At 41.9% G+C, this 24,201-nt stretch overlaps 1 protein-coding gene across 2 annotated transcripts in view; it reads left to right on the top strand.

Annotated features, from left to right (window-relative positions):
• Positions 1–24,201, top strand: part of POLG2 (DNA polymerase gamma 2, accessory subunit) — a 176,772-nt gene that overhangs the window by 109,713 nt on the left and 42,858 nt on the right. The gene's annotated exons all lie outside the window — the stretch shown is intronic.

Here is a 24,201-nt window from a genome sequence, read left to right on the forward strand (position 1 = left end):
GTAATTACATAGTGTCTGCATATTGTTTTATATGTTATTGTTTGTGTAGCTTTGTAGATCTTGAACCATTGTCCCTGAGCAGTTATTGGAACAGTACCCTTGTTGTTAACTGCTTTCTCTACAATTGTGTGGCTTTTGATTTAATGCTGATCTAGTTTGCTTGAGTGTGCCTAAACAGATGTATTGTTAAAGCTTGTCACACTTTATATAGTTATATAAGTTTAAGATATTCTTAAATAATTGGTGTTTTTAATGTATGTACTCTTCACATCCAACACTTCTTATCAGTGATTTATAAGTTTCTTTGGAGTGACATTGTCCCTCGTGTCTGCACTGTTACCATTATATAAGAAGATTGACTTGTATGATACTCTAAGATGCACAGTTGTTTACTTTCACCCATGACCATTCTCCTTTTTTACTACTTCTGAGTAATAGTTTCCCTTTGCTTCTGCCCCTCCAATTTAATGGTTCATCAAAAGGTACTAGAAATAAGTCTGTTACTCCAGGAACCTTATTACTGCAACCTGGCCTTGCCAATGCTAGTCAACTTTAGAGAAATTCCAAAATTTCATGTGGTGGAAAGAGACCTCAGATACTAGGCTCGTCGATCAGTGAGAAAGGTAGAGAGAATCCTTCACACATCTGTACAGTCACCCTGCTTAAACATATGGCCCATATTTAAGCAAAATACACTCGTATAGCTTTTCATCTAAAACGTTTGTGTTCTAGCATTTTCCAGAAAGTCCTCTACAATATCCCAATGCAGGAGTCAGTGGCTCAGATGTTGCTAGTGGTTGCTGAATAAAACCTTAATATTTTGCCTTACTGTGTGGACAGTGTCATGTTTTTTTCCAAACCACCTAATTCTGTCCTGGGTGTAAAATGACATTGAGTGAGATAGATTCTCTGGCGATTGGTGTCTACAGGAACAGACCAAAGGAATTCACCTGTAATATGGCCATTCATTTTAAACCTACGTTCTCCTTCAACTTTTTTCTTTAAAACAAGTTTGTCTGTGGAGGATCTCAATCCGTTCTTGTAGCACACCCTGCTCATCAGATACCTGAGAAGATGGTATCATTTGAACTGAGACTTTTGTACTAAATAGCAGCCGTTTAGTCATCCTCAAGTCTGGTACCCCGCCTTCTATCTGAGTAAGGCAGTACTCTGTACTCACCTCCAATTTAATCTCAAAACCTTTCATTGACGTCCAGCTTAATGAAGAAATGTATCATCCAAGTTTCTTCTATATCCATGTCCTCGTCTGCAAAATAAGTCCTATACAACGATGTCAGGCAAACTGTTCAATGTTGTGGTCCTGGGACACAAGCAGTCTGACCTTCTGACCACCTCTTGGTCATGCATTGTAGTCCAGAAACTGGCAAATTGCCTCTCAAGGAACCTGGTGCCTGGGGAGGGGTAGTTATTAAATGGGTCAGCATTATTGTTTAACCTCTGTATAAAACCGTATCCTTAATACCAGATGGGTTATTTACTTCAGAAACACTTTTGATACCCCTTGGGAGTTACACCAGCCCATCAACAAAATGAGACTGTTCAATTTAGGACAACCTTCCCCCCCCAGAATCCAACTCTGAGAAAGATTTATTGATACAAAAACGTGTAAACAGTCTTTTTATGTTCTCAAACTGTATATGGGAATGCCTCACGGAAAGTGTACTCAGTGAGAACATGACATTCGAATTGGACACATTGTTAAGCACTTTGCAGACATACAAAAATTATTGCTAAACAAAGCATTAGTAAGAAAAACTCATACGTAATCCTCTCTACAAGCATATTAAAAACTTACAGAATCTAAAAACAATGAATAAACCTGTGTCATGTTACAATAATAAGGAGCAAGAGTCAGAAGTCAGATGAGCCCTAAAACAGTGGCTCCACTACCGTGATGATGGCTTTAAAGGAGTCACAACTGTCATGTTTGTCTCCTTGCCTTTTCCTGTAGGAATAATAGCTCCATTTAAACCATTTAAGGGATGGATTTGAGGATATATATATATAATTAAACTCCGATTCCATCAGGGGCAATCTTGCTACAGAAGAGAAGCAGAGACTGAAAGAGTGCATACTAATGAGATGATTGTAGCTTAGGAGAAGATGATCTCTGCTATGTAGATGTTAGGTGCTTGGCAGGGTTTTTAATTTGGAGAACTAGCCTTATGCAGTACCACTGAAAATTTGGAAACCTCACTTATTTGGTACTAACTATATCCTTCTAGTGGTCATAAAATACTGTCCGACATTAGTCGTTTATTATACACAACAGCTTATAATTGGCCAGAGGATTTGAAAGCTTTTTTGGGGTATTTTGGCCTTGAAACTTAGGTACCAACATTTTTCCCTCCATGTATATTTCTTTCCTTTGGTTTGGCATTTATAGAGTTTTTTTCATATGGATAATTTTCTGGGCCCTTCTGTGTTAGCGCTGCATAAGGTCATTTGTGCATATTGGTTTTCCTGGAGAAGGTAAATTATTTGTTAAATGCCTTCTGGGTATTTCATTTAAAACACCTGCACATCACTGATCTTGTCGGGTAATATGACTAAACCATATCCCAAATGCTCACTGAATGCTGGAATTCTGGAGGGCTTCTTGCTGGCCTGCTTGGTTACCCCCACCTTCCCAGTACCCCTCAAATGCGTCCCTCCTCTGAGGATTAGGGTAGTGGCGGCCATCTTGATAAGTTGTGAAAAGCCTGAATTGGTATATGACCCTGAATACCAACTCTAAACTTGAGGAGCATTGGCAATGAGGATCACCTGATAACTAAATTTAGCGGAGACCCTAAGAGCTATCACCAGACCCTGTATGAAGAGAGGAAAACAAATAGAAGGGTTAGCCTAGGCGGTTCTACACTACCAATGTATTAGCTATATGCAGTGAAATATCTGAGGGAAAAGGGCTGCTTAGAACCTGCTGTATGAGAGGGAAAAGTAAATTCATTACAGTTACAGTGATAGAAGTCCCATTCAGAGGGTTGGGATGAGGAATTAGATTTACTAATTCAAACAATAATACAGTTGGCATTCACAGTGCTTGAATTTCACTACTGAGAATTTTAAAACTGAAATTCCAGAAAGTGTGTCTTCTGATAACAATAATCTGAATACCAAGAATTCCTAACCCCTTCCAGATGCAGTGGATGGCTAGTGAAGAAGATCCACCAGGATGAGGCAATGATCAAATGAGCGTGTGGCACTCCAAACTGGGGCTGGCCACCTATCTAGCCAGCAACAAAAAATACTCCCAAAGCATGTGCAGTAGTACCCGAGGTCACCATAAACTAAAATGTGGCCTAATTATAATATCCCTGAGTAGGCTCTGACCGTCATTGCAGCTAGCAATGCACTTGGCTGGTAGGTAATACCAGAGATATTGTTCAGAGGTCCCAAGCATTGTGAGATACACGTCAGTAACAATCCCAGAGCTCCCTTGGATCACCTACCCCCGCCACCTCGATCAACACACTTGGCAGGAGTACTATCTCCATGAAATAAGCATCTGAACTGGGACGTCTTGCAATTGGTATTAAACAGCAAACCTGAGAAGAGTGGTAAGATGAAGATGGGGACACAAGTAAAGCAGAGTCTGACAGTCATCTCAGTCTGTTAATTCCACAACATCTCCTTCCCAGAGGAAGACTGTAACTTAAGCACTCTTTTGTAATTTCCTCAGTGTTGAAATCCGAAAAAAACATTGCCATGAATAATGTCTAGATTCATATACTAAGGCTGTTGCCTAGATGGTTTAACCATTTCTCAGGAACTTTCTTGTACAGTATCATTCTTCTGCAGGTTCAATCTTCCTCGCACAACACACAGACAAGTTCTCACATCAGCCAAATCAATATACTATACTAAGGCCATCAAATGAAGCCACTAACAAAAGCTGAGTGCTGTTTAAGACAAACAAGCCTTGCATCAGCTGCCTGTCGAACCCACATATTCTCCAGTATTGAATCTTTCATAGATTCACATGCTTCAGTCATTCTCCAACATTGAAGTGCGAGTCTCACAGTACCATAATAAAGCAGTATGTATCATTACCGGAGGCCATGATGGCAATGAACAGCCACTTTAATAGCTTATCTGTGCCCTTTTTAAAACAAAGGACCAAACTTAAACTATAACCAATCAGGCAACATTACTCTGTAGAATACTCCCAAGAGAGACTGCATCCCTCAGATTTTCTACCGCACGTCATGTAAAGGGAGACTCCCTGAGCTCTGCTCAGTTTTTTCTTCTTCAAAGCATTACATTTATCCTAAATTGTCATGTCTGATATTTCCAAGAAAGGTCTCTTCAGAACCTGCAAAACCTATGCAAGAAAAAGGCTGCATGTGGACGACCCACATATGGACTGTTCTTATTGCCTCTACCCCCAGCAAAATGTAAGGGAGTGAAAAATATTTCACACTTCATCGAGGACCTTGAAGGACAGGGAAGGGAGGCTATTTCTGTAACTACAGAAGGCTAAGACTCAGATATCCACCAATTCTGAGGAAGACAGTGACACTTCTGTGAGGTCACGTAAGACAGTAAGTTCCTCTGACCAGGGGACATCTGAGGAGAGCAGGAAGGTCTTAAAGACCCATCCTAAAGATTCCCTGAAAAAGAAGAGAAAAGAAAACATATGTCCACAGAGGAGGCCTCTTCTCAACCCAGCACTCCATCTCTAAAGTCTGGGGAACCATTGACAAGGAAAACTAAAACTGTTCCTAAAACACCGTCAACGACAACTTCACCATTGACTGCAGTGTCGTTGTTGATGACATTCACCACCGTCTCGTCTACAAGACCATCGTCAGCCAAGAAAACAACGATGACAACCTTCGACGCACCTATCTTGTCAATGAGGACTTTGTCAGCCATGAAGACACAGTCAATGTTGACAATACCATCAACGGCAACACTGTCGACGGGATTCCTCCCATCAACGCCGGTATTCACAGATCTGACGATAAGGTTGACAAACACATCATCGAGGACATCGTTGACAGGACCCTTGACGATGATAAAAATCACAAAGGTGGCAAAAACACTAGCACTGGAGTTAACATCTCCTAATAAGGTTTAACCTTTTCCCCCATCTTATCTACTAGACATAGAAGAGTTGGACAATGAAGCGCCTTTTGGGCCAACACACAGTCCATAGAGCTATTGGTGAAGTGCCAGGATGACGAGGGCATGGAAGAAGATCAATACTATCACCAATATTATGCTCCTACGTCAGAGGCATTATGAGCAATAACAATATCATTCACAACCTAGGCATGATGATGTACATGCGCCCATATAATTTTTCTAAGATTTACAGGCTATGCTGCAAGATTACAAAAAAAGGTTCTCTGAACCTCAACAAGAGCAGTCAGTAATACCACCTCAGCCTGCTTCTCCTACTACACCATGGCACAAATCTCCATCTATTATGCCCAGGATGACACCTGTGACAAACATAGCTGTGCCACCAAGTGAAGACCAAACTTCATCGGAAGATAAAAGAGATGAAGGGGAGATTCTGGAACATGATTACCTTATCCCCACGCTGTCACCTCCTCCGCCACAGCCTTCAGATACTCCCCCAGAGGACAGGGGGGCTTTCACAATTTAATGGACAGTGTGGCAACAAGATTCCACCTCCCAACTTCCATCAAAGTCAGACTATTTCCTTTCTGACTTTAAGGAACAAGCAAGAAAGTCAGTTAGAGCCATCCCCATCATTGTATACATCTGGGAGGAGGGAATAAAAATAATGAGGAACCTGGCTACAGTAGCTGCAGTGCTGCCTTGCATAGACAAAAAAATACAAGGCTCCAGAAGATACCCCCGCTTGCCTCACAAGTCATCGCAAGCCAGATTCTGACATTTCACAAGCTGCGCAACTTCGCTCCAAGAACCCTTCCGTTCCCATTTCAGTGCCACCGTACAGAGAGGCAAGGTGCTTAGATTCTATAGGCAAGAGGTTTTCTCTCATGTCTGCCATCATGATTCGTGCAACCAACTCTATGGTGATCCTAGGTTGCTACGATCGGCAAATGGGGTCTGATATCAGCAGCTTAATCGACCTAGTGCCTGACGACAAGAAGTCAACTTTTTTTTGCAAGAAGGTGAGGACACTTCTCTGAGGTTATAGGTTGCGCTGTGGACATCACCGCCACAGGCACTCATCAACTGGCTGGGGCAGCGGTCCTGACACAGCAGAGATGGCTCAAAGCCACATCCTTTAGGCCTGAAGCACAATCTAAAGTCTTAGATATGGCCTATAACAGTGAAACACTGTTAGGAAGCATATAGATTAAGTGCTATTGGCAATAAAAATGGACACAGATACGGGTAAGTCCCTCAGCACCATTTAGTTCAGGAAATTATCCTTTTTGGGGGTCTTGTGGAGGGGAGTTTTCCACGTACAGAGGTGGTTATTAACGCTCTCAACAATACCAGCCCTTTCAATCACACTTTAGACCTGCCTACAAACAGATGTATTGTCAACCTCCTGCAGTTTGGCCAATACCAAACAAGGCCTTTGCTGGATGCAGCTCTCCCAGGGTGGAGACACAGGCCGTACGCAGTAAGTTAGACCAGGTGCCAGCTACATATACTCCTTTCTATCCCGTAAGTGTGAATACTTCTGACTACCTACCTCAGGGGAGGGATATAACATCAGGCAAATGGGTATTCAACCTAAACACTTATGGCCAACCATACAATTCCCCAAGGGGAGCTTACACCCCTGGTCTTTACTTATTGAGAAAAAAAGCCCTCAGCATGATTTCAAAGGGCGCACTATAGAAAGTTAAGCTTTCACAGAAAGGCATAGTCTTCTACTCCTGCTACTTTCTTATACAAAAGAAAACAGGGGAATGGAGGCCCATCCTAGATCTAAGGAAACAGAACAACTTCTTATGCAAGCAATCATTTCAGATAGTCAATTTCTCCGACATCCTGCATCTCCTAAACCACAGAGTCTTTGACAACTCTGGACTTGCAGGATGCATATTTCCACATCCCCATACATCCTAAATACTGAAAATATCTTCGCTTCACCATAGCCCGCACCCATTACCAATTCAAAGTCCTCCCATTTGGCCTCAATTCAGCACCTCGCATCTTCACCTAGTGCCTGGCTCTAGTAGCAGCCACTCTCAGAAGCTATAGTCACAAGGTGTTTCCCTAATTGGCTGATTGGCTCCTAAAAGCTCGAACGCCACCGCAAGCAACCAGAGCCACAAAAGCTTGTTATTGTTATTTCACAAGGTGTGTCCCACAGTCAGTTTTTGGAAATCAACAGCTATTCCAAAACAAAACATGATGTTCCTAGGATCCTATCTGGATTCAATCCAGAACAAGGCTTATCTTTCTCAGTACAGACAACAAAGACTAAGAAATATGGCAGCCAAACTCTCAAACAGAAACTCTGCTTCAGTGCGTCTGTACAAGTCCCTGCCGGGCATGATGTCCTTCGCAATCAATCTAGTACTTCTCACACAACTGAAAATGAGACCATTGTAAGAGGAATTACAAAACTGTGGAACCACACAGAAGCATCATTTGAGGACATCATAACTATCACTCCACGAATGATGGAGATGGTAGAGTGGTGGTCTCAACCCTCTCATCTCTCAAAGGGCATCACATTTTTGCCTCAGATACCCGAATTTGTCATAACAGATGCTTCTCTGCAAGGCTAGGCTGGCCACCTGCAGATTCCAGGGAAGTGGTCGGCATAACAAAAGACAATGCATATCAGCAGGCTAGGACTGAAAGCCATCCTTCGCACTTTGCAAGCTTTGCTGTCCGAGGAGAGGCTCCGGATCTGTGGAATTGCCTCCCAAATCACAAAAGATCTCTGCGAGTCGAGCATTTGTCCAGGGAAAGCAATACTTTAGCAGACATACTGAGCAGAACACAAGACAGTTGCCACAAGTGGGAACTGGATCAGACGGAGCTAGACAAGATATTCTCACATTGGGGCAAACCAGCATTGGCTCATTTCGCAATAGTTCACCAAATGCCAGTTCTACGCCAGTCGATACCAGCTCCCAGGCTCATGGGGAATGCCTTTTTGATCATATGGTCTGGATTTAGACATACGCTCCCCGCCTCCTTCACATATGGAAGGTTCTCACGAAAATAAAACGGGAACACTGTTGCTGTTATGTCTCCTACTATAAAGTTGATATATAATAGCTAGGTGCTGATAGAATGTGATGAAGTAGCAGAGAATGTTGTGGGGCTGGAATGTTGGGACTTGAAATGGAGAGCTTTGATAGATAGCAAGCGGATGTGTTGCCCTTACTGGAGATTTATTTTGAATAAAAAAAGAAATTTATTACTGGTCTGGAGCATTTACTTAACAAGAGTTGGCGAGGAGTGTAAGTAAGGAACCAATGGCAGCTGGTCACATCCAAGGCACGGAAATAATGGAGTTGGTAATCAGTGATGTGATGTGATTTTGCGACGCGCTGGGCCAACACTTTCCGCAGAGAGACTGCCAGGCGCGACAATCACTTGGGGATTTAATTATAAAAGAATTGACTTGTGCAAACAGTCTTCTCCGCATTACTCTGCGGCATTAGGTGGCTACACACATGATATCTACAAGAGAGCAATCAATTTGAGAAACCAGTGTGTGAGCGATCGCGCGCATTATGAGTCAACCAACAATTCAGGCACAAGATGTTATTATTTAAACCTCAGCGCGAGTGACTCGTTGCGCATACGGCACTCGCTTTCTGGAGCACGAGCGGATATTATTTAAAAAAGCTGGTTTCAGCGTGAGCGAATCATCGCACATACATTACGGATTACGAGCAATACAATTACTTACCGCTGAAGATGTTTCCAATGGCTTAGATTGCTTTATGATTCCTTGTCTACACCGAAGGAGTGTGCTTTAGGGGTATTCTCTTCCTGTACTCACTTCCTGTATAGACGCTAGTACGTTAACCTGTTCTGACATTGAGTGCTATTCATCGTCCATTTTGGAGCGTCTAAGCACTGTAGGTTATAAGGAGAACACACCAGGCAAAGTCAAGTGTTTATCAACATAAATTTATTAAAATGTGTGCGTCACAGACATTTTCTCTCACTCCTCCACAGCCATTTTTAAGTTGATCAGGGGAACCCCTGATTAAATGGCATGAATGGTAGGAGTACTTTATAAACTACATAGAGACTATTGAAGATGAAGAATTAACACCAGTCAAAAGGAAGACATTTCTGTTGCACTGTCTGGGACCCCAAGGCCTTAAGGTGTATAATTCTATAGAGAAGAAAATTTGGCAAGATGATGATTCAAATGTTTTCTTGCATGCATTAGAAGATGTAGACAAATATTACTCCACTTCACTGTGTATTGCCATTGATAGATTTTTTAATAGGAAACAAGGGAAAACGGAATCGATTTGAAGAATATGTATCTGATCTTGAAAAACTTGTGATAACATGTAGCTTTGGATCTTTACATGATGAACTGATACAAGATCAAATCATAATGCATGTAAACAATAACCATGTTCAAGAAAGGTTATGGCTCCATGGAGAGTCTCAATTAGAGGCAGGTATTACCTTAGTTAAGAGCTGTTATTATTGAAACAAAAGAGCTACAGAATTACATCATTAGTAGAGTAAAACATAAGACAGAAAAAGATATGCAAAAACATGACAACTTTACAATAGATAAGGATAAAGGCAAAATGGAGAAAAAATGTTATAGATGTGGGAGTAAGGAACATTTAGCATATAGTAAAATATGTCCTGCACATAACCAACTCTGTGGAGTATGTGGAATTAAGGGTCATTTCGCTAAAGTTTGTAGGAGAAGTAGGAAGGTTTCTATGATCAACAACAAATCCAACTCTGATTCAGAATATGAGACAAGCAATTGCTCAAAAGTACAGGAGTGTGTTCTAGGTGTTAATAGTTCTGATGACATTGAGAAGGGAGAGGAATCTAAACTTGAAGAAGATTCTTGTGTTAAACACCTGAATAGAAAATCCAGAAACAAACCTGTTTGTAAAATTTGTTTAGGAGGTGTGGAAATATTTATAGTGGCTGATTCTGGTTCCCCATTTACAATAATTTATAGGAAGTTGTTGGAGGAAAAATTCATAAGTGTTAATGGTTTCTCCTTGTGTCCATCAGATGTTGCTCCAGAGAGTTTCACAGGAGAATCTATACCCCTGATTGGTTACAGGAAAGTTTTTTTTTATTTCAAAGGGAGAAGGGCATTAGGTAAATTTTGTATTGCCGAAGAGTGACCAGCAGTTCTGGGAGGGTTGGATCAGAGAGCGCTTAAATTTATCTTGGATCCTAATTGTGTAGAGCAAGTGAAGGTGGTGTGTGGTACTGAGGAAAATAATGCCAAGTTAAAAGCCAAGTTTCCGGATGTGTTCTCTGGAGAGACTGGCACTCTTAAAGAGATCTCCCATAAAATCATATTAAAGAAAAATGCTGTACCGAACGTACATAAATCTCGAAGCATACCTTGGGTGATAAGAGAAGAAGTTGACAGGGAACTAGAAAGTCTTCTAAAAAAAAAAAAAGGCATATTTGAAGAAGTGGAACTATCTGAGTGGATTTCTCCACTGGTGGCAGTTCGTAAAGCCAATGGAAAAATCTGATTGTAAATTGATTTGAGAGAACAGAACTGCAACATCGTAGAGAAAAGTTTCCTTTGTGTAAGATAAATGTAATGCTTGCTATGACTAAGGGTATGAAGTGGTTTACATATATTGATTTGTCGTCCGTGTGTCATCAAATTAAGCTGCATGATGTTAGTAAAAATTTGACTGCATTTATGACTCCTCAGGGGTGTATCGTTTTGTTTGCATACCCTTTGGGTTTGCTTCTGCTGCAGCAGTTTTTCACAAATTGATGCATAAACTTTTCAAGAGTATGGAGGGAGTGATCTTTTTCCATGATGACACTTTGATTATGGGGATGAATAAGGAGCAACATGATACCGGAGTAGATAAAGTTTTAAGTATTGTGAGAGCGTAAGGGTTGACAGTGGAATTTTCAAAATGTTAATTTGGAGTGCAAAAGTTAAATTACTTAGGGCACGAAATTAGAGCTGGAGGTATTAAACCTAAACAAGCATTGATGGCTGCTATAAAAAATGCACCAGCACCTGGTAACAAAGATGAGTTGAAATCATTCCTTGGGCTTGCAGAGTTTTATGCTGAATTTTTCAGAAAAAACATTTAATATGAGGCAATTATTAAAAGACAATGTAAGTTTGTCTGGTCAGATGTTCTTCAAGAGGATTTTGAAGGATTAAAGGTTGAAATGTGCTTCACAAGGACTTTATCTGGATTTGATCCTAAATTCACCTCTGAACTAACTACCGATGCTAGTAATAATGGTATTGGTGCAGTTTTGAGTAAAAAAAATACCAATGGTAAAGACGTCACCATAGCTTTTGCCTCTTGGGCATTATCACCTGCAGAGGAAAAATATTCCGTCATTGAAAAAGAAACTCTAGCAGTAGTGTGGGGATTAGAACATTTTAGGAATTTTTCTGGGGTTTTAATCTTGAGGTAAGGTGTGATCATAAGCCCTTATTAAAAGTGCTGTCCACTGAGGGTCTTTCAAAAGCTACGCCTAGAATACCTAAGATGTCTATAACACTATTGGACTTTAGGTATAAGCTGGTATATTTACCGGGTGTTAAAAACAAAATTGCAGATTGCTTGAGTAGGTTGTTGTTACCTCTTGAAGAAAATTATGAAGCAGTAGAAGAGATAAGTGTAGCATGGACAGGAAGTATGGAGTGGGATGCCATTTATAGCAAGGATTAGATTGAGTCTAATTTAAATGATCAATCGTTATCATCTTTAAGGAACTATATTCAGAACGTATGGCAAGAGAAAAAGAATGTTGATTTAGAATTGATGAACTTTTTCGAGATATGCAACTAGTTAACTGTAATTCAAAACAACATAGTAAGAGGAGACAGGATTTTTCCACCAAAAAGTTTGAGAGAGACTGTTATCAAAATATGTCATGAGGGGCATTTAGGTATCGTAAACACAAAAAAGAAAATTAAGGAAAATTATTGGTGGCCGGGAGTGGATGTTGAGATTGAAAACGTTATTAGAGAATGTGACTTATGTCTGAATCCAGATAAATCTCTTGTACCTTTGAAACAAATGTTACACCTAGTTCCCTGCCCAAAGATGGTGTGGGAGGTTATTGGTGTAGATATTATGGGTCCAGATGCTGAAGAAAATGAAGAATGGTTTATAATAGTGGCTATAGATTACTTTTCCAAATAGCCAGAAGTTACATTAGTGAATAAGCCTAATTCTGGATATGATTTGTTATTCTTGGGTGAACTATTCCAAAGGGAGGGCCTGCCAAAAAAAGTAATTACAAACAGTGGTGTACAATTAAAAAGTAAAGAAATACAGTGTTTTTTAAACGGATGGTATAGAACATAAGTTAATTTCTGTTTATCATCCGAGTGGCAATGGAGAAGTGGAAAGATTTAATTGTGTCATTAAAGAATCGTTACAATTGGCTAAATATAAAAGTCTAGATTGGAAATCCAGTATTAAAAAAATGATTTGGATGTATCGGACCACACCAACTGTTACTGGGTACAGCCCATTTACTATCATGAGGGGAAGGATACCATTCATGAAAGACATTCAGGGGTGGTTAAATAATTCTAGATTAAAGGTTTGGTCACCCTCTGAAGTAATAAGTAATATTAAAAAAGCACAAGATGACTATAAAGAGAATGTGGACAAAAAGAAGGGAGCTAAGGAGATTGATTTGAAGAAGGGAGAAGTAGTGCGTGTTAAACTACCAAGTGAAGAAGGGGAGAGTAAATATTCTGAACCGAGGGTTGTGGTTGAAGTTTATAATAACTCTGCCAAATTGAGTGATGGTCGGGTTTGGCATGAGTCGTTTTGTAAAATTTAAAGAGAGTAAGGGAATTCCGTGCGATAATTCAATAAAAGTTATTGTTGGTTAGACTTGCAGCAAAAGGTTGATAGTAGCATGACAACTAGAGCAGAGTCTAGGATTGGAGTTGAAGAAGAAATTAGTACGCAAGAGGATGCTAATACTTTAGAGGAAAGTTCAAGACATGATATGAAGAGGGAATCATAAGAGTAAACAAGGTAGAATTATCAAACGACCTTTCTATTTGAAAGATTATATAACAAGTTAGACTGTTCTTAGAGGGATGTTTTTTTTTTTTAAAACACATTTGTAAATTTTGTTCTAGTTATGTGTTCATGTTTATTATATAAGAGAGGAGATGTGTTATGTCTTCTATAAAGATATATAATAGCTAGGTGCTGATAGAATGTGATGAGGTAGCAGAGAATGTTGTGGGGCTGGAATGTTCGGATTTGAAATGGAGAGCGTTGACAGATAGAAAGCAGATGTGATGGCCTTAATTGAGATTTATTTCGAATAAAATAAGACATTTACGACTGGTCTGGAGTATTTACTTAACAGTTGCCTCATCCTGATTGCTCCCAAGTGGCCCAGGCAACACTGGTTTACAGAGCTCCTCCTGTTGTCGGAACGAATCTCATTCTTGTCGGAATGGAATCCCATTCACCTCCTGGCAATGCGAGCAATGTTGAGTATAAGCCAGGGCCAGTTCATACATAAAGAAACAGCCTCTCTCCACTTGTGTTTATGGTTCCTGAATTCTATGAGTTTGGAGACCTAGACGTTCCTCAGGACTGTAGATATCCTATCCAAAGCAAGAGCTGAATCCGCAAACAGAACATACAGATTGATATAGAAGCGATTCAGTTCATGGTGTCAACAATCAAATTGACATCTGTTGGAAGCATCACCTGTACAGATTCTGCCTTATCTCTTATCACTCGCTATATGAGGATTAGTGCATGTGTTTGTCAAGGTTCACCTTGCAGCAATCTCATGGTACAGATGTTCATCACACTTTCTCTCTTTGTTCCACAAGAATAATCAAACAATTCATGAAGGGATTATTTCGAGCTTTCCCTCCGGTCCAAGCTCACCCTGTACGCCAACCTCATCCTCAAGGATCAGATTACCAAAGAACCTACAGATGGCGAGTTACCAGCTCTCCCTTCTAAAGAAAGTCAATCAGTTTGTTCCAGAAAATGACAGAATTGGTGTTTAAGCCCTTCTGCCTTTGCATCTGGACGGTGGTAATACCCTATTCCATGGCCTCTCAGACTCCACTCTGGCTCCCATTAGGGGCATCCTACACCATGCAGTATGTCTCATCCAGGGCCTGAAGAAATATGGTCCGATAACTCCCAACCTGATGGAACTTCAGTGGCGCCCCTTGCCAGCGGCAACATTTTCAAAACCAGTTGCATTATTTACAAAGCTATCACGCCCAGCACCCCTGCTTACCTTGCAGACAAGCGCACCATCTCTAGTGAGTCCCTGAACACCTGCAGCCAGAACAAGACCAAATAGTATAAAAATGAAAAAGCAAGACACCGGGCTTTTTCCATCTGTGCATCTGTGGCAAGCTGGAACTTTTTCACGTTGTTTGGGGGTTTCAGCAGGCATCACGCTCATCTACACTGCTCAAGCTAATTAACCCTTCGCGTCACAATGTCCTTTCCCTATACTGATCACTCCACCCCTTAGATGAGCGCGATACATGCGAAACAGATATCATTTACTTTGACATTCCGCTAGCTAGGTTGCTACTAATACTTGTCAGCGTTATTCTAAGCGCTTGCATCTTAGTGTAAAGCTGTTTTGTGCATACATATAGTCTACATAGTATAGTCATTAGCGTAACACAAACAATTAATAACCAAATTAGCTGTTGTAACACTATATTTAGCGTCTTCCTAGCTCCTAGTGCCCAGCCTAAGAAGATGTCATACAATGATGCTCAGTTATTTGGGGGATGCATGAAGCAGTGTGCATAAGCTGTTTAGCGTTTATGGTCATCAGTATGGCTGTATCCTTTGTGTATTTAGCTGCCATATCAAATTTAGCAAAGGTAACTTGTGCGTAGTGCCTGATTGCCTCTAATCTGGGTAGCTGAACAACAAGTGAGATTTTCCACTCTAACTGCGCACACATTTGCGTCTGTAATGTGGTTATGGTGAACTTAGTCGGTCGGTACAAGATGTGAGTGCTTATGTCAATAATGCTGGTAATATTGCACATAGACATTACTTGCTCTCCGGTGGCTTGTATAAATCCGTTAATAAGTAAGGGATGATTAATGACATAACATATGCTCTTTGTCCCTATCTGATATAAGTCTGTGCCATTTAATAGGATAAGGTAACCATTCACATTCTCCCGGTATTGTGTAAAGACATGAATTTAGCACCCGTCCAGTGTGGGTATATACCCACCCCTTAGACCAATCTGCACATCTAGTGGGATCTACAGTGTGATTTATTTAATCAATCCACTTTTTGTCAGTGTGAGGTATCCACCATTCTTTTACTTATCACTATGGGGAGCAATAGAAAGGGGCACCATATGTCAGAAGGAAGATCACTTCTTGCTATATCAAAAAGAGCATAACACATTTCTTCCTTACAGTGAAACTCTATGGGCTTTACCCATATTTCTTCAGGCAAATGCAGTTGTTGTCTCCAATATTTACCCTGAAGCTGTCCCCATTCTGCTTTAAGGTCTGCATACTGTTGATTAACAATACTTTTCCATAGTATGCCCTTAGTCACTGTTTGTGTGTTTTTAAAAGCTTTTTTCCGAATTGTTCATAAGTGAAATTATGCCATTGCCAATCGCGATACAACCCACGCAGGACTTTCCATACTTCTTGTGAGGGTGTGGGCCCCCATTGAGAAATTACTTTTATGGCCTCTCCTGTACTATATCCTATAGAAGATAGCTTATTCCTAATGGCTTCAACATCAAAATAATTCTGGGCCCCTTCCCTGATTCAGGTGGCCCCAGCTATCAAGGACCCTAGATCTCTTCTAATGCGTAACTTTGGCAAGGGCCATAACTGTGGTGTCCACGGTGCACATAATGGATCATACTTTGAGACATTCCCCTTGGCAATATATATCTGTAACACAATACGATTAATTATGCTTGCATGCAGAGCTTGCTTACATCCTATTCTATATCGAACTATAGAAACGTTGCTTAAGTTGCTAACCATGCATCTTTCCGTTACATAAAACATGAAGGCTGGTGGTTTGGAGTATCGAACTCCTTTGGTTCTATTGTTCATTGTAACAACCACCATGTGTCCTGGTATCACAATATTTACATATCATGTTTAGCATATAACTCAAAGCCTGTACTGTTGCGGGCGTCCCCTGCAGTTCAGTCCGTTGGCACTTCGGATTTGCTGTCCAGTTACCTTCCAGGTCACAGCTTTGGCAGCCATCCACTTGCCTCCAGATACCTACACGTTGCAAAGTGAAACATTTCCGTGGTCATCACTTACCTTAGCGGCTTGAGGTGCACAAGTGACACGAAGGTCCGTAACGACATTCTCTGCTATCATCAATGCACATATAATTGTTTATGACCATAGGGTAAGTCGCACTGCAGGTACAAATACAGGTACATTAGAGTACTTTAAAAGTACAATATACGTACTCCCCACCCCTTGATTCATTAGCTCTCCTGCCTCTGGCTTTTTCCCTGGATGGTTCACCCATACTTTTCTTCCTGTGCGTTCAAATCCTCCCTCACCTCTCTGGGTGTTATCGGGGGGCAGATCTTTCTTCAATGTGGGGGGTGTACGCTTGTTCACCAATCACTTGTGCAAGTCTGTCATGTGCTGATAACTTTTTTAGCTGTTCTTTCTCCAATCCGTTATATCTCCGAATCATGCCTGCAGCTTGTGGATAATAACTAAGGTGCACAATCCACCAAATTCCCTGTTCCTGTGCCCAGCCCTGCACTACTTTCCCTGAAAAGTGTGTGCCCCTATCTGTTTGGATCTCATCAGGTGCCCCATAATGTTTTATCAGGTAGTTTATCCCTCGCAAAGTTGACTTTTGATCTGCAGACTTACAGGGCATACCCAACATAAGGCCAGAGTAGGTGTCCACCATGGTCAATACGTAGCTTTTTCCTCCTTCCTTTGGTAGTGGCCCGATATAGTCCAATTGCCACACTGTAGCAGCTGCGGTTCCTCTTCTTTTATGGCCGCTAGGCTTCTTTTGCAGGGGCATTTGTCTTATCTGGTTGCATGTGGGGCACTCCTTTACTGCTTGTTGCACCTGTTCTTTAGTAACTGGAATCTGTCGTTGCTGTGCTCCTATGTGTCCAGATGTTGCCTGGGCCCAGTTTGCTAGTGCAGCTTCAGTCTCCTCATTGATGACCACTGTTCGTCTTTTGGCCATCTGATCTGCGGTGTTGTTGAATAGAGATGCAAGTGAGGTGTCCAATGGGCAATGGGCATCCACATGTCCCTCATAGATTTGACATTTTTGCCCTTTCTCCCACATCTCTTCCCATAGCTGCTCGCCTCCCCAAATGGGGGTGTCTTTGATTTTCTATCCTTCCTTGTGCCAAGTCGGGCCCAGCTTACTAATCCTTGGTAAGTGGCCCAGCTGTCAGTGTACACAAACGTTTTTCTCTCCGATGGGGGCTTGTTCGATCACTGCTGCTACCCCCTGCAGTTCTGCAAGCTGGCTTGATTCATTATCCCCTCCTCGCAGCAACATCGTTTGTGGCAAGCTGGAATGCGACTGTTTGCCATTGTCTTTTTCCTTGATAGTACCGGACGGTACCATCTGTAAACCATGCATTTTGCTGTGGGGCTGTCTTAAATGGTGAGGGTTCCATTTCAGAGGGCTCTGGCGCAGGGGCCATTGCCTGCAAGTCCACTGCCCCTAGCGTATCTTCTTGTAACTTGGACACTCCTGCAGGTCCCGGTTTTGCCCTCTGCTGCAGATGCCATTTCCACTTCACGATGGTAAACTCCTGCACTCTGCCTACTTTAGTGCCAACCCCTCCTTCTCTTGTCCAACCTAGTAAGGGGACCCTCTTTTTTCCCTGCCTCTGCCATGGACTCCACATCACTACATCATCTACATCATCCTGTACTACGAAGATGGAGTCGACGCCCATGCGCAATGAGCACAGAAGGAGGAGTCACTCGGTCCAGTGACTCGAAAACACTTCTTCGAAGAAAAACAACTTGTAACACTCCGACCCAACACCAGATGGCGAGCTATGCAGACCATGTGAATCTCAGCGACTGATGCCACGAACAGATGTACACTGGGTAAGTGACATTTTCATTCCAGCTCAAACGGGTCTCCTTCTGTGATGGGACCTAACGTAAAAGGATTCTGTGATGCATCTTTTGCTCCAGTATCCCACAATCTCACCAACCATTTAAACAAAGGCTCTGCAGGCATCTGCCTAAACATAAAGGTTATCACCAACAACTCACTCTGCGTATAATCTCTCACCAAACGAGAATTCTGTATTTGCCCACCATTCACTCCCTTTGATTTGTTTTGCACAAGTGGACGAACCTCCATTACACTTCCTCTTCCACCTTCAACTTCACCTACACTTCCTTCTCCACTTTCAACTCCACCTAGTTCTGTTACACATACTTCCACCTCATCCTCCCAATTCCAGTCATCATTGTCTGAGACTGTTCAATCCCAAGTATATGGATCCCACTTTTCTTTGCGTACCAATGCCCTCACTTGCACAGTTGAGGGTATTTTAGGCTTCTGCCTACTCTTCTGTTTGCGTACCAGTGCCCTCACTTGCACAGTTGAGGGCATTTTAGGCTTCTGCCTACTCTTCTGTTTTGCTACTCGTACTGCTAATGCGGTGCACCTTGCCTCCATTTGATCACCCCGAGTCACTACACTTTCTATGGTCTCTTTCATAAGTAAATGCCTTTCCTGCAAGGCTGCAACCTCATCCCACTGTTTTGTCTTTCTGTATACCATACGGAGCGCAGACAGGAAAAGCCATCCCACTTGCCTTGCCACTTTCAGCTCCAACTTCGCCCCTCTTAGTTTCACACTCTCGACCGCATCTTCCACTAAGAGAGGAGTCACTTTCTCATCTAGTGCTTCCCATAAAACTGGCGCTGCCCACCGGTTAAGGAGTCCTGCCACACCAGAGAACGGGTCAGTTGCCAACCACCCAGGAATGGATCTGGCTTCTGCCCCATGCTGCCTTCTGCTCTCTGCCCCATTTTTCTTACGTCCCCAAAGAGGCATTATTGACTGATGCCCCACTTCTGGTACCAAAATGTATTTTCCAGGTGACTGGTTGACACCTGTTCGGTATAAGTCAATAAGGACGCTCAATGAAGGACCACACGCCAATTATGAATACAATTTAGCTTCACTAGAATTTCAGGTAAATGTAGGCATTTAGCACATTAACAATAGTGGAATAAGAATAGCAATGAAAAGCATCTATTTATATATAAGTACACTACAAAGAGCATCTATGCATATATATAAGCAAAGAGTTAATTGACAGATATAAGCTTTGATTAACTGTATACCAAAATACATCACACTACGATGTTCGGGATCAAAATATAAATGAGTTGAATACTTCAGATAAGCTTTGATTTACTGTACACCAAAATGCATGTTTCAATTACTGCAGCAAGCTCACACTACGATGTTCAGAAAGCAAAATATAAACGAGCTGAATACTTCAGATTATAAACACAGTGCAAGCATAATAATCAATCATAATAATAGAACTGAGAAACAAAGGCCTTTCATCCCTGTGTGGAACTTAACTTAGTCCACGAAATGCTTGGAAGCCCTCTACCGCCTGCTTGGACCTCTCTCCCCCTCAAGCATCACGGTCTCTGAACAGCAAAACAGGGAGGCAGCGCTGGGCCATGGCAGGTTTCACAAACCCATCTGCAACTTCAAATCCCTCACCCGCACTTCAGTGCTTAAATAACTCGAAGCTTGGATTCTATCTCTTTCTGGCATTTTCTAGCTATGTTATCAGCACTTGGCTGCTCTGCCCTTCCCCAGCCTTTGTTTTCATTCCATCTTCTCCCTGTACTCTCGTTCTCAAGGTTGAGACGGAGTCTTCTACACAAACAAGCTTGAAAATAATATCATGAACTTTTCCACGTTGTTCAGGGTTTTCAGCAGGCATCACGCTCATCCACGCTGCTCAAGCTAATTAACCCTTTGCGTCACAATGTCTTCCGCACCTTTCCCTATACTGATCACCTGCTATTCTGGAGTCTTTTTCTTTCTTCTTTTTTTCTTTCTTTCTTTTTCTTCTTGTGGCCATATTTTCTTTTTTCCTAGGTGTCTATTTCCTTCCCTGCATGCATTGCTCACTTCCTTTTCTGATATGGCATTTTCCCTATTCATCTCTATGTGGCTTTCTCAGTCCAAGATGGTATCATTAGTTCTTCCTGCATGTCACTTCCTGTTTGGCAGTATAAAAGCACAGAAGGTCTTCCTTTCTTTGTGTTGCATAAACGTTCGTCCTGGTGGTGATCCTTTCTCCTGCTCCCAGATATTCTGGATCTCTATCCTGTTTTTCCCCGTAGTTTTGTTGTTCCAGATTCCGAGTTCTCACTGTTTCTCTTTTTGCCTCATTTCAGGGTTCCTGTGGTTTGATGTTTTTTCCCCATATTTTGGGTTTTTCCTCTAGGAATCCTTCTGGAGGGTAAGGCCTGCTTGGAGTAGTATTGTCGGCAGCACCGTGGCTACTGGAAGGGGTCACCCTTATCTTGGTCAATCCAGAACAAGCAAGAAACCAGGTTGTACCCCAAGACTTGCAGACTACAGCTGTAATAGAGACATGTAAACCGTGACACCCTATGGTGCTTTGAAATTTCATACAGGGCGAACTTGATCAGCGGGAACTGCAGGAACCAACCTTCCCACAGTGAAAAACAGACCAGCAGCATATGATTTGTTTTTAAAGTTTTGGCAGTATTAGCAGAGCGGGCTGGGTCATCTTAAAGATCTGCATAAAAGTTTATACATCTTTGAGTAATCGAAATGAAGGACAATCCTATATTTACTTTTTAATTACAGTTGTCATGTAATGTGGTTGGGATGCACAATACATTGTCTGCATATTTCACTGTATTGAAAGAAAGCGCACAAAGCCGTACCAAGTCGCTCTGCCCAATCTCTACCCCTCACCTATAAGCCCATGCAAAGAGGAGACAGAGAACCCAGCACACTGTGCAGTGTTTTCCTTCTGGAACTCTCCAATTTTTGCTTTAGATGTGCACACACTGCTGCTTGGAAGCAGTGTGGAGGCACGTATGGTCTGCCCACCGCACTCCTTCAGTGTCAGCCCAAGGATTCTGAATAAGTCATGCAACAGCCTGGGGATGCATGGTTCTTACGTAGCGGAATAAACTTCCCTTGTCGGTGGCTTCCAGTTGTGCTCTCCAGACAGAATATGTGACACAAGTCTTCATTGTTGGAAATCAGACAGGATAGCAACTCCCGGTGACAGCAACGGGCCAGTGGCAATTCTCATCTTTCTTTCCGTCTCCTGATAATTCCTACTGCGTTTACTCATGTTAACTATTCCACGTGATCTGAAATAATAATTGAAACAGTCACATGCCACAGCCATATATCAACATAAGACAATCAGAGAAAAAGGCACGTTGTTGGTTTTGCCCTATTCATAACGTTTTCACAATGATGTCACGCCCTCTGGCTCTCTTTCTTTTCACTGTGGTCACGGCTGTTTGAGAGCACTTCTTTTGTGTGTAGTGGACAAACACATCGAATGTTTTAAGTCGTGCAAGCTTACATGTTTAATGTAATGTGTTAACTAGAGCCTCACTGTGAGCTATCATCCTATGGGCAGTTTATGCAGTAAAGAACTGAAACGCCAGTCTTAACAGTCTTAACAGCTTTCATAATCAAGTTTTCGTTTGTCGTTTCCAAAGACTGCGTGGACGGCAAAGTGTTCTCCACTCTGTCGGAAGTGGTGTCTACTCTTTCGATAACAGGATGCAGGGGCTGTTTCCCATCCAAAGTGGCGCTGACTCGCCGTTCCCGCCACGCCTAATGATGAGTGTTTTTCAGTACTTGTTTTTGCAAATTGATTGAATGCTTTGGTCTTCTATCAGCTCTGGGAATGCTGGCTCTCACTAGCGATTAAGGACCAAATGATGAGGCGGGTTGACCAATTTATGTGGGAAGAAAAGTCCATTTAGGCATTTACAACGCCAGTGGTTCTAACTCTTGCAAATGCGAGACCTATTGCATTGCAAATGCTTGTTTGTTTTGCTGAAGGCTGACCTCATGAAGTCTGGGGTCCATCTTGCTCCTCTTGGGGTAGATATTGGACCAGTCTTCCCGTATCTTCCATTCGCAGAGACAGAAAAAACAAAATGGAAGATTTTCATGTAATTGTATTTCGCAGACACGGGGCAGGTTAGTCGTTTCCCGTTCCCTCACAGTTGTAAATCTTTCAGCTTGACTGTGACAGCATCCTTTGATTATACTGGGTCAGGGCCCAGGGTTGAAGGGTGTTGGCTCCTAGAGGGGGGGGTGCCATCCCGGATCACATCTTTCTCCTTTGTACCCCAGAACTACAGCTAGCAACAGATCAGCCACGTCTACTACAATTAGGTAATCTCCACACAGGATATTTGCAGGAGTATCCCCAACCTCGGAACAAAGGAGGCTGTTCGTGCTCAGATACCTTTTCTTTCCTATGTGTTGTACTTAAGGCATTGTTAGCAAAGTAACTTCTATGCGAATGAAAAGACCGCGCTTTAAGTCAAGTTCTGCATTTATTTAAAGTTTATTTTTACAGTTTCTTTCTTCATGTTATTTGTAACTTTTGGATTTTATGGGATACATTTCTCTTAGTGTTGGGAGGGAAATAAATTAGGTCATTGAATGAAGCTGCTTTTGTGTCTCCTGTCTTTAACCAGCAAGGAGCGCTCAGGTTATTCGATCCATTGAAAAAACTCTTTATTAACCCCTTAGCTGCAGAGCCTTTTCACCGCCCCCCGTGCTGAACCCTTTTTTGGGTAGTTCGCACATAGGCCTTCATAAGTTTTTGTCCACATAAGCTATCCCCGCCAAATTAGTGTCCTTTTTTTCCCAACATACTAGGGATTCTAAAAGTACACAGAGGGTGTGGGTTCCCCTGGAGGAGACCAAGAAATTAGCCAAAATACAGCAACAATTTCGTTTGTTTAAAAGGAAATGGGGAAAAAAGGCTGCAGAAGAAGGATTGTGGTTTTGCCCCTGAAAATGGCATCAACAAAGGGTTTGCAGTGGTAAAATCACCAGCTTCCCAGCTTTCAGGAACTGGCAGACTTGAATCAGAAAACCACATTTTCAACACAATTTTTGTATTTTACTGGGACATACCCCATTTTTACTATTTTTTGTGCTTCCATCCAGTTAGTGACAGGAATGGGTGTGAAACCAGTGCTGTATCCCGGAAAGCTAAACATTTTTGGAAAGTAGACAAAATTATGAATTCAGCAGGGGGTCATTTGTGTAGATCCTACAAGGTTTTCCTACAGAAAATAACAGCTGAAATAAAGAAATATTGAAATTGAGGTGAAAAAACAGCCATTTTTCTCCATGTTTTACTCTGTACCTTTTTCCTGCAATGTCAGATTTTTTTAAAGCAATATACCGTTACGTCTGCTGGATTATTCTGGTTGCAGGGATATATAGAGCTTGTAGGTTCATCAAGAACCCTAGGTACCCAGAGCCAATAAATGAGGTGCACCTTGCAATGGGTTTTCATTCTATACCGGGTATACAGCAATTCATTTGCTGAAATATAAAGAGTGAAAAATAGGCATCAAGAAAACCTTTGTATTTCCAAAATGGGCACAAGATAAGATGTTGAGAAGAAGTGGTTATTTACACATCTCTGAATTCTGAGGTGCCCATACTAGCATGTTAATTACAGGGTATTTCCCAAATAGACATCTTTTGTACACACTGTCTTTCATTTGGAAGGACAAAATGTAGAGAAAGACAAGGAGCATTACAACTTGTTCTGCTATTCTATGTTACCCCAAGTCTCCCGATAATAATGGTACTGCGCTTGCATGGGTAGGCCTAATGCCCGCGACAGGAAACGCAACATGGACAAATCACATTTGTTCATTGAAAACTGACTTGTTTTTTGGAAAGTGCCTAGCTGTGGATTTTGGCCTCTAGCTCATCCGGCACCTAAGGAAACCTACCAAACCTGTGCATTATTGAAAACTAGACACCT

The sequence above is a fragment of the Pleurodeles waltl genome, chromosome 7 (assembly GCF_031143425.1).
Source record: "Pleurodeles waltl isolate 20211129_DDA chromosome 7, aPleWal1.hap1.20221129, whole genome shotgun sequence".
Classification (NCBI taxonomy): domain Eukaryota; kingdom Metazoa; phylum Chordata; class Amphibia; order Caudata; family Salamandridae; genus Pleurodeles; species Pleurodeles waltl.